Raw genomic sequence first — 10,824 nt, 5'->3', positions numbered from 1 at the left:
GATCGTGTCGTCCCGCACTCGTTGAACAGACCCTTGCTCTCGTAGATTGAGCCTCATCCTCTTTGCTTGTTTGGAGACCAAAGAATCCCTTGGTCGCCATATCAAATATTCTGTTGGACTTCATAGGAGAAGAGGGACTCCCTTCCTCTCCTAGTCCGAAGAACCTTAGCCCTTCTTCCATGGATTCTTCACTACTGGTTTCTACAGTGTGGTCAGATTTCTCCAAGCTGCAACACTCAATTGACTGCTTGCCAAGTGACCTGAACCAACACTTTTCTGGTAGAAAGATCCCAAGTGGTTAGATACACTATCGTCAAGGGTAAGGTCATCTCCAATAAGTTTTCTTGACCTCAAGAGCATGAGATAAAAAAGTTAAGCATGTGAACTCACTAACTCTTTTGCTTGGGTATCTGTCAGATTGACATTTCATGTCCTGAAATGGTTTCACATTGTGAAAATCTATGTCTCACGCCTTGTGATTTCAGGCAAGAATTGCATTAATATAAGTCTGGGAGACTATTAAGTGCACTTATGACTCCCTCTTGCCCTGATCTGACAATCCTTCAGTTCGTGAACAACCCTTTTCATGTCGTGAAATAGAAGTTATCCATGAAATAGCAGACTGCGTTTCACATCATAAAATGGTAGACTATGTTTCAAGTCATGAAATGCAAGTGCATTTCATGTCGTGAAATGCAAGTCATGAAATGCAAGTGCATTTCATGCCGTGAAATGCTTTCTTGCACTTTCACACGATAAGAATTTTCTATTTCCTTGTGTCAATCATGTCAGGATAAGATGCACTAACTTTAGTAAGGCAATCCCGAGATTTTTGATGAAAAGGCGGGTAGGATTTCACGTCATGAAATGCAAGTATGTTTCACACCATGAAATGCTTTCTTGCTTTCTTGCACTTTCACGCATTTGTCAATCGAACCACATCGTGATTTTTTGAGTGATTTCCCTCCCCAATGAATCCATAATGATTGTGCCTAGCAAAAGGAATGTAATGCAAGTCACCCCCAACACAACCCAATGGCTCCTTATTTTTGAGATTTTCATGATTTTTTTAAAAAATTAGAAAAAAGAGTGTCACCACTGCTAACTCACAATAGACAATTTGGTCATGAAAACAACAAAATCAAAATAAATCCAAGTGTAGCTTTCCTCCAAGTATTACCAAGTACTCACACACATTTCAACAAACACAAAATTTTACAACTAATCTAATTCGCTCTCTTCCACACAAACCTTATCCGCATAGTTTTTCAAAATACACTTCCAGAATGTAAAGGCAACATTAAATCTTACATAGTGGGAGCTGGAGCTCTAAGAAGATGCAAGAAACAATGGTGTCTTCCTCGGAAATGGGGGTGATGCCAAAAATGTTATGGCATACTGCACCTCACAAGAGAACTCCACACATTTACCAATGAAATAAGCAATAAACAACAACCATCATATGGTACTTACCAATGCTCTGAGCTCACATCCCTTGAGGATCTCCAAGCTCGTTTGTAGAAGCTCCAATCCTCCAATCTCCATCGTAGGGTACTTACCAATGCATCGAGCACCAAAAATGTTATGGCCTACAGCACCTGTCAAGAGAACTCCACACATTTACCAATGGAATAAGCAATAAACAAAAACCATCATAGGGTACTTACCAATGCTCTGAGCTCATGTCCCTTGAGGCTCTCCTAGCTCATTTGTAAAAGCTCCAAAACTCCAATCTCCATCTTAGGGTAGTTACCAATGCTCCGATCTCACATCCCTTGAGGCTCTCCAAGCTTGCTTTTGTAGAAGCTCAAATCCTCCAATCTCCACCTCCACTCTGTCTCACTGGCATTGTGGAGTTGGTCACACCACGGTGCAAGGCAATTATCCTCTCACTCTTTGACACACAAGCATAAAAGAGGCACATGCACTAGAGTACACACACATGTGAGCAACTATTTGTGATGCAACACATGCTTAGTTCCATAGCAAAAGATGTGTCAGGATCTCAAGATACATTGTATGTGGATTCTGGCACCTCTAACCACATGACCAGTCATGCTGAGTGGTTTAGAGACATGCAAAAAATGGAAAAACTAGGTTATGTAGAAATAGGTGATGATATTGCGCATCCCATTGTACATGTTGGTAAAGTGCTATTGTCTATGCAGGATGGCAAAATGAAGTACTTGGCAGATGTACTTCATGTCCCAAATATTACAAAGAACCTGGTTTTTGTTGGATAGATGGTTGAGTAAGGTCTGCAAAGTGAAGTTTAATCCTCAAGGATGTTTTGTGGAAGACTTCAAAAATCAGTGTCACTTGGTTACAAAGGGTAAACAATGGTAGGATGTTTACTTTGGATGTGAAGATGCCTGAAGTAAAGGCAGCCATGTTTGTGCATGGAACATGTGTCATTGCAGATATTGACGTATGGCACAAGTGCATTGGTCATGTAAATGTACAGTGACTGAAGTCTATGTAGGCCCAAAAGTTTTTTGCAAGTTTGCCAAAATTTAAGGTTGATGGTATGCACAAAGTATGTAAAGCATACTTGCTTGGTAAGCAGGCCAAAAATGCTTTCCTACATGAAAAGCATGACAGTGTGCAAGGCCATTAGATGTCATACATTCAAATGTATGGGGAACGACCAAGACTACAACAATTGCAAGTTGCAGCAGGTATTATGTTACATTCATTGATGACCACACTAGGAAAGTGTGGGTTTACTTCATGAAGGAGAAAAGTGAGGTGTTTGCTCACTTTCAGAGATTTAAAGCCTTGGTCGAGAAGGAACTCATCTCTGAAATTTGTCCCATGTGTAGGAACCATCACATGTGCAAATGGTTCCTTATATCATGTCAAAGGAGTTGGTACAGTTGTGCCACTACTGCAATGGGGGTGCATTTACTCTTTCTAAAGTTTTATATGTGCCAGGTATTAAGAAGAACTTGTTGTCAATTTCAACCTTAGCCTTGTCAGGCTTGATGGTAGATGTACAGTTAAAGTAGAAATGATGGTTATTTGTGGATGGCATATGTACAGTTAAAGATAGAAATGATGGTTATTATATCATTGTCTCAGGTACCTTGTTTCATGGCCTATACAAGATGGATGTATTTGAGAAGTTGCAGCATGATGCTTGCTCGATCTCTATGACTCGTGCTATGAGTGATGTAGAATTATGGCATGCATGATTTGGCCATCTGAAGTATGGCAGTTTGTTATGACTTCAAAGGCATGATATGGTGTCTGCGTTGCCAACTCTTGAGACCCCTACTAGACATGTATGTGAGGAGCGTATTCTTGGTAAAATGCATCGGGCATCATTTCCAAAGGATGGATCTGTGAGAGTTGTTAAAAAATTATAGCTTATACATAGTGATATATGTGGTCCTATGAGGACACCATCTATTGGGAAATATCTCTACTTTATCACTTTTATTAATGATTACTCTAGATATAGCTGGATGTATCCATTAAAGTAGAAGTCAGAGGTTTTTAAGTGCTTTAGGCACTTTGTATCCATGGGTTAAAATGCATGTGAATGTAAAGTTGGCACCCTTCGTTCAAATCGAGGGAGGGAGTATATGTCCAAGGAATTTCATGCATATATGGATGAAAAAGGCATAAGGCATCAATGTACAGTGCCATACGGTGTCCTCCAGAATATTGAGACACTTTGGGCTATGGTATTGGAATAACAGGTTCCCTTGATCTATTTGTATGTTTTGTTAGATGACTGATCCATCCATATCCTTTGCATAATACGGGCCGAGGTATGTCATCTTGATCCCTCGATGACTTTTCTTCCTTTGCCTCTTTTCTGCCAAAGATTTTGTGGTGCTTGTATGAGTGATGGCTGGGATTTTTGTAATCCGGATCTGACTCACCTTGAGAAGCCATCTATAATAGAATGATGAGAACTTCAGCCTCTATTGGTTGTTGGTAGGGGGTTAAGATCTCTTGGAACAAGTTAGCTATGTGGGATTTTCTTTTGCTTGTGAGATGAAAAGAATAAAAGTAAGGTGTGCAATCATGATGAAAAGTGGGTTAGTATTATGAGCAGATACAAGGTGCAGTGTAGGCATGAAATAGCAGATAGCATTTCATGATGTGAAATAGCAGAGAACATTTCACGATGTGAAATAATTAGTAGTGAGGTGACATGAAATGGAGTGACGTGAAATGGAGTGTTTCATGATGTGAAAGGGGACCCCATTTCACGACATGACAAGGTAGCTTTTTGTGAAATTGTAGTGGAAGTATCTCACACCATGAAATAGTAGACTGCTATTTCACAGCTTGAGATCTTGGTCACTTTGAATCTCAAGCCATAGTGCTTTTGGTTGGAGACTGACATGTTGTCTCGAGTAATTTAGTGTGTGCAAGAGACGATTGCAAAAGAATATGTTTAATAAAAATGCAAAATGGGAAGTAATTTAACTCGACCATTCATGAATTATCGATGTGAAAGAATCAATGAACAATTAAGCGAACAATTAAGCTGTAAGAGTGATTGAGCCCCTACACCTGAAGAAGAAAGAAAATCTTGAACTGCTGACGGAGATAATCATGAAGCGCACGCGATGCTCTGAGTGGAGAGTGCAGAACTTGGAAGATGATGAAGCAAAGTGAAGAAAAAAGGAAAGTTTTTGTTTTTATGGCCCAATTGTTTGGCATGGCGGCCCTCTTTATTGGGGATGCCATGCTGCAAAAAGGTATTTGTTGGCTGGCCGTTTCATGGCATGAAATCCCTAGCATTTCACGTTGTGAAATGGTTGGCAAAGTTTCATGACGTGAAATGGCCTACAACATTCACGACGTGAAATGTTGCTAAGGAGTGTTGCCAACGCTGAATTATTTTCCTTTATTTATGCAATTGGAGATACCCTAAATGCTCTTGTATGCTCAATCAGTCCAAATGGAAAAAATATGCACGTTGAGGAAGAGATACTCAGCTCACAGTTTGGTTGAATTGTTTTGTTTTTCCAAACTAACCTTGGTGCTACATTGACACAAGATATAGCTTGGTCTTCCTGATTGTGCTCTTGTCTCTCTTTTTTACCGTCTGAGAGGTAAGACCTACACTTGAGTTCTTTGTGTTCTTTGGTACCCATACTTGTTGTGAGGTTCCTTTATAGTATCCTTGGGTGTTAAGTATGTCTTTTCTAACCCACCGATGGGGCCCATCTGTGTTATGCTTCCTTTCAAAATATTTTCTCCCTTGGTCCTTGCGTGTATCCTTGTTGTGTTGGTGTAACACTTCTGAGGGGTCGACACTATCATAATAGCCTTGGGCTTGGAGCTGTGACTTCATAATCCATTGATTCCTCACTGTGGACATACAGTGCCCTTGGTCGCCCTTTTGAGTGGTGAGGTTTGTTGGAGGATGATGCCTTTACCCTGGGGTCTCTTGTTTTGCTCCATGTCGCATTTGATGGCCTGCTTTTCTTTCTTCTAGGGACTCCATAATGGAAAGGTCATGGATTCATGGCCTTGGGTGAGTTGCACTTCCCTTTTCTCCCAATGGATGGTACAATTGGTGGTGCAAATCCGTGACATGTGCGGACGGGAAGCCTAGTCCTCCACACTCCACCAAGAGTTGCCACCATCACCGCCGGTGTGCTCCGACCATTCTGACCACTTCAACCGCCGGTGTGCTTTGACCACTCCGACCCCCAGTGCCCTCCGATGGCTCCGACCCCCCAGTGCCCTCCGATGGCTCCGACTGCCAGTCCCCTCCGATGACTCCAACCACCGTCACTACCGATGCCCTCCGACCGCTGATCGCCATCACTGCCATTGCTCTTCGACCCCTCTGACCGCTGGTCCCCTTCGACATCTCATACGTGCATGATGGCACTCATGGAGGAACCACCCCTCTCCCTTTTCCAAGGTAAGGAGAGATCCTCTTCGTTGAGATCCTAGAGCACCATTTTCCTTTCCCCTCTCCCTTTCCCAAGGCGGCAGGGAGAGATCCTCTTCGAGATCCTCTTGAGCACCACCAGAGGAGGAGGACACCCAAGGAGGAGTTAAGGGGAGCACTCTCTTGGCATCATACACACAGTCTAGGACACACTCTCATAGAGGAGGACACTCTCTGGTGTATCACCTTCAGTTCTAGCACAGTCCTATCGGAGCTAGGTCTCCCTTGTATCATCCCTTTTTTGGGTATTATGATTGTAGCATTAGGAAAAATGGAAGCTCATTTTGGGGCCCTGTAAGAAATTCACTATTTTCTCTTTTCTATAAGATTCCTCCCCAGCCTCTCAAGATATCCAGCATCTTTCCCTGTAATCAATCCCCTCTTCAGAAATATAAAAGATCTTATCTCTGCCTATTTTAACCTAGAGAGAGAATATATTCTAGAGAGAGAATATTCAGATTTTGAATATTTTTAGATAGAAAAATTTCTCATATTATTAAAATGAGTTTTCCTAAAACAGAAATTCAAAAAGAACTTTCCAATGTGCAATTGGAATTAATTGGAAATGGGTATAAAGGACCTTAGCCTAAGGGTCTAGATTTTCAAAAAAAATTGGATTATGGTCCAATTAAGGTTCCTGTGGACCAATAAGATCAATCCATGTGTGGGGAGGAGATAAATCCAATTTGTAAAAGAAGATACCCAAAAATGAGTAAATACTCACATAAGATGAAGAGTTGACTATGTACAAGGTTTATTAGTAAGAAACTATGAGTAATATCAAAGATATGAGATATTTTGGGTATAATGATTCCATTTTGACACATATGTAAGGAAGGGGAGTCCCTTAAAGGAGGTGCATACTTCACATGCTTGAATGAGTTTTAAACTCAAAAATAATGTGATATTTTTATCTCTCCTCTCTCTTGAACCAAACCAAACCAAAATAGAACCAAACCGAATCAAAAAGTAACCAAACTAGGTCCAAATCTAGTCCAAATTCAACCAAATTGAATCTGGAAAATTCTAGAATTCAGTTAGCTTTGGTTAGAGCTTCCCTCTCCTATAAATAGAACATGAATCCTTTGAAAAAAAAAGAGGAGAATTTTACTATACTAAAGTTATGCTAAAATAATGCTAATTTCTACTATTCTCTAAAATTCTCTCCAAATTGGAGAAATTGGAGCTTCCCTCTTTCTTCAATCCCCATTGGTGGCTCCATCAACATACTAAACCAATTGATTGGTTGGGGGCCTCTACCATGAACAAAGAATCAAGCAATTTGTAAGGTAAATGGTGAATTTAGATCTTTTCTATAATTTCTCAATGTTTCTCTCTTCTCAACCCCTCTCAAGCTTGAGAAGCTTAATTGGAATGGTTTTTGAATGCTATTTAAGTTAATTGATGAATGGTAGTGAAGAGTTACATAATTTGATGAATGCTATTGAAGTTAATTGATTAATAATAGTTAAGAATTTCATAAATTTTCATTTATGCTTAATTCTAATGGTTTTATGTAATTTCTCTCTCTCACTCAAGAAATGGTCATACTCATGACCCATTCTCAATCCAAATGAAGCTTTTCATAAAGCTTTTCCTTAATCCAAGATTAATCTATGCTTGAGGCCAAATTAATTACTTTTTTCTATGCTTTTAGTTTATGTATTTCATGAATATTGATGATTCAATCCATTATTGGGTTAATGATCCAATTAGGGATCATTCTAATCATTCCCTTAATGATAAGCTTTATCCTTCAAAATAAATTGAGATTTATTAGTCATAGTAGCGGAGCTATGGCAAAATTTTTATAAAAATTACACATAAAATAATTTCATTCAAAGCATGAAAAGAGAACTTCTTACCATATTCTAGGAATTATCATCCCAGATTAATTGAAAGATATTCATTGTAATCATAGAGAAATTGATTTTTATATTATGCATAATTGGATTTCATGCAGAGGTATGCATAAAAGATTATTATTTTAATGTAAAAGAGTTACTTTTATCATATTTGGATTTCATGCATAGAGGTATGCATAAAAGATTATTATATTAATGTAAAAGTGTTACTTTTATCATATTTGGATTTCATGCATAGAGGTATGCATAAAAGATTATTATTTTAATATAAAAGTGTTACTTTCATCATATTTGGATTCCATGCATAGAGGTATGCATAAAAGTTGATTATTTTATTATAAAAGTGTTACTTTTATCATATTTAGATTTCATGCATAGAGGTATGCATAAAAGTTGATTATTTTATTATAAAAGTGTTACTTTTATCATATTTGGATTTCATGCATAGAGGTATGCATAAAAGCTGATTATTTTATTATGAAAGTGTTACTTTTATCATATTTGGATTTCATGCATAGAGGTATGCATAAAAGCTGATTATTTTATTATGAAAGTGTTACTTTTATCATATTTGGATTTCATGCATAGAGGTATGCATAAAAGTTGATTATTTTATTATAAAAGTGTTACTTTTATCATATTGGATTTCATGCATAGAGGTATGCATAAAAGATATTCTTTTTATACTAAAAGTGTGATTTTCATCATAAATGGATTTTATGCATAACTTAGATGCATAAGAGCAATTCTTTTATTCTAAAAGTGTAATTCCTACCAAATTGAATTTATGCATAGGAAGATGCATAAAAGAATGGATTTTTAATTCAAAAGTGTTATTCTCATCCAAATTAAATTTATGCATAGGAAGATGCATAAAAGAATGTATTTTTAATTGAAAAGTGTTATTCTCATCCAAATTGAATTTATGCATAGGAAGATGCATAAAAGATGGATTTTTAATTCAAAAGTGTCAATTCTCATCTAAATTGAGTTTATGCATAGGAAGATGCATAAAAGATTGAATTTTAATTCAAAAGTGTCAATTTCATTTAAAATGAATTTATGCATAGGAAGATGCATAAAAGATTGATTTTTATTTCGAAAGTGTTAGTCTCCTTAAATGGAATTTATGCATAAATAAATGTGTAAAGAAATCTTATATCGAATATAAGAATTCTTTTGTATTCTATAAATAGATATGGGAAGTGATAGGATGTGATAAGAGACATATGAGATGTGATAGGATGTGATAAGATGTGTATGAGATGTGATAGGATATGATAAGAGGTGTATGAGATGTGATAAGATGCATATGAGATGAGTTAGGATGTGATAAGATGAGTTAAGATGTGATAAGATGTATATGAGATGTGATAGGATGTGATAAGAGGTGTATGAGATGTGATAAGATGCATATGAGATGAGTTAGGATGTGATAAGAGGAGTTTGGATATGATAAGATGTGTATGGGATGAGATAAGAAGTGTATGTGATGGGATAAGATGTATATGGGTTATGATAGGGCGAGAATGGATGTGATGTAAAAGAATATATGTGAAGGCATATGTGGTTATATGAATGGGAATGTGAAAATGGATGTATGAATTTGAATGTGGATGTGGATGTGGATGTATGTCCATGTAGATACGGATGTGGATGTATGTATGTGGATGTGGATGTATGAATGAGGATGTGAAAATGGATATATGCATGTAGATGTGTATGTATGAATGTGAATGTGGATGTGGATGTGGATGTGGATGTATGGATGTAGATACGGATGTGGATATATGTATGTGGATGTGGATGTATGAATGAGGATGTGAAAATGGATGTATGCATGTAGATGTGTATGTATGAATGTGAATGTGGATGTGGATGTGGATGTATGGATGTAGATACGGATGTGGATGTATGTATGTGGATGTGGATGTATGAATGAGGATGTGAAAATGGATGTATGCATGTAGATGTGGATGTATGGATGTGAATGTATAGATGTGGATGTGGATGTATAGATGTGGATATGAATGTGTATGTATGAATGCAGATATAGGATTGGATGTATGATGTGGATGTACGAACATGGAACTATATGTAGAATAATGAATGTGAATGTGTATGTGAAATAATGTGTCGTCGATATGAGTGAATGGATGAGAATGAGTACACATACGAATGGAATGTGAATGAGTACACATATGAATGGAATGAGTACACATATGAATGGAATATGGAATAAGTAATGTGGACTGAGGAGGGATAATGTGGAAAGACGAGAGTTCGATATAGAAACTGTATTTTGTGACCTGTTTGTAAATGACTGTTTTATGTCAAGAATGCTGGGGAAGCATTTTGACCGTCTTGTGGATTAAGGTCATGGAAACCAATCTGATAAAGTCGCAACTGCTGATGGAGAGTCAATGGAGGACGTCTCACGTAGCAAGGTCGACCGAGGTCTTGACTAGCCTCAGTTCGATTTAAATGGTGAGCTTCCGGTACGGTGGATGAGGGACCAAGGAAGCGGCCTATGAGTGAAGCGCTAGGTCACCTGCGAAGGATCCTAGAGGGTGCTGACCATACGGTGCTCGGGCTCTGGGTCGCTGAAAATACCCACACGTGCGTCGTGGAAGATATTGGAACAAGGAGTAAGAGTTGTTTTCTGAAACCGGGCATGGATCTGGTTGATTGACCTTGCTGGTCCTCAACGGATGAGTCCATGGCTCTTTTATATGGATCTGTAGGTTGATCTTGCTGATCTTCCACGGAGATTCCATTCTGTTATATGAATATATTGCCGGCTACTATGAGCTAGGAACTATGGAAAAGGCCCCTGAGTGAACAGGTGGTGAGCGTTCTGGTTGCCAATGATGCCATAAGTACACCGATGAATGAATGACTAGAAATAGGAATTCAACCAGAGACTTTGAGGATTGTCATCAGTGACATAATGGTTTCATTAAAGGATTGTTTTAAAGTTAGCTGATGCTGAGAAAAAGGCAATTTCATATTGGGTGTGTAAGTGGTGTGACT

The sequence above is a fragment of the Cibotium barometz genome, chromosome 29 (assembly GCF_041138505.1).
Source record: "Cibotium barometz isolate CiBa-2024 chromosome 29, ASM4113850v1, whole genome shotgun sequence".
Classification (NCBI taxonomy): domain Eukaryota; kingdom Viridiplantae; phylum Streptophyta; class Polypodiopsida; order Cyatheales; family Cibotiaceae; genus Cibotium; species Cibotium barometz.
This window is presented reverse-complemented; position numbering follows the sequence as displayed.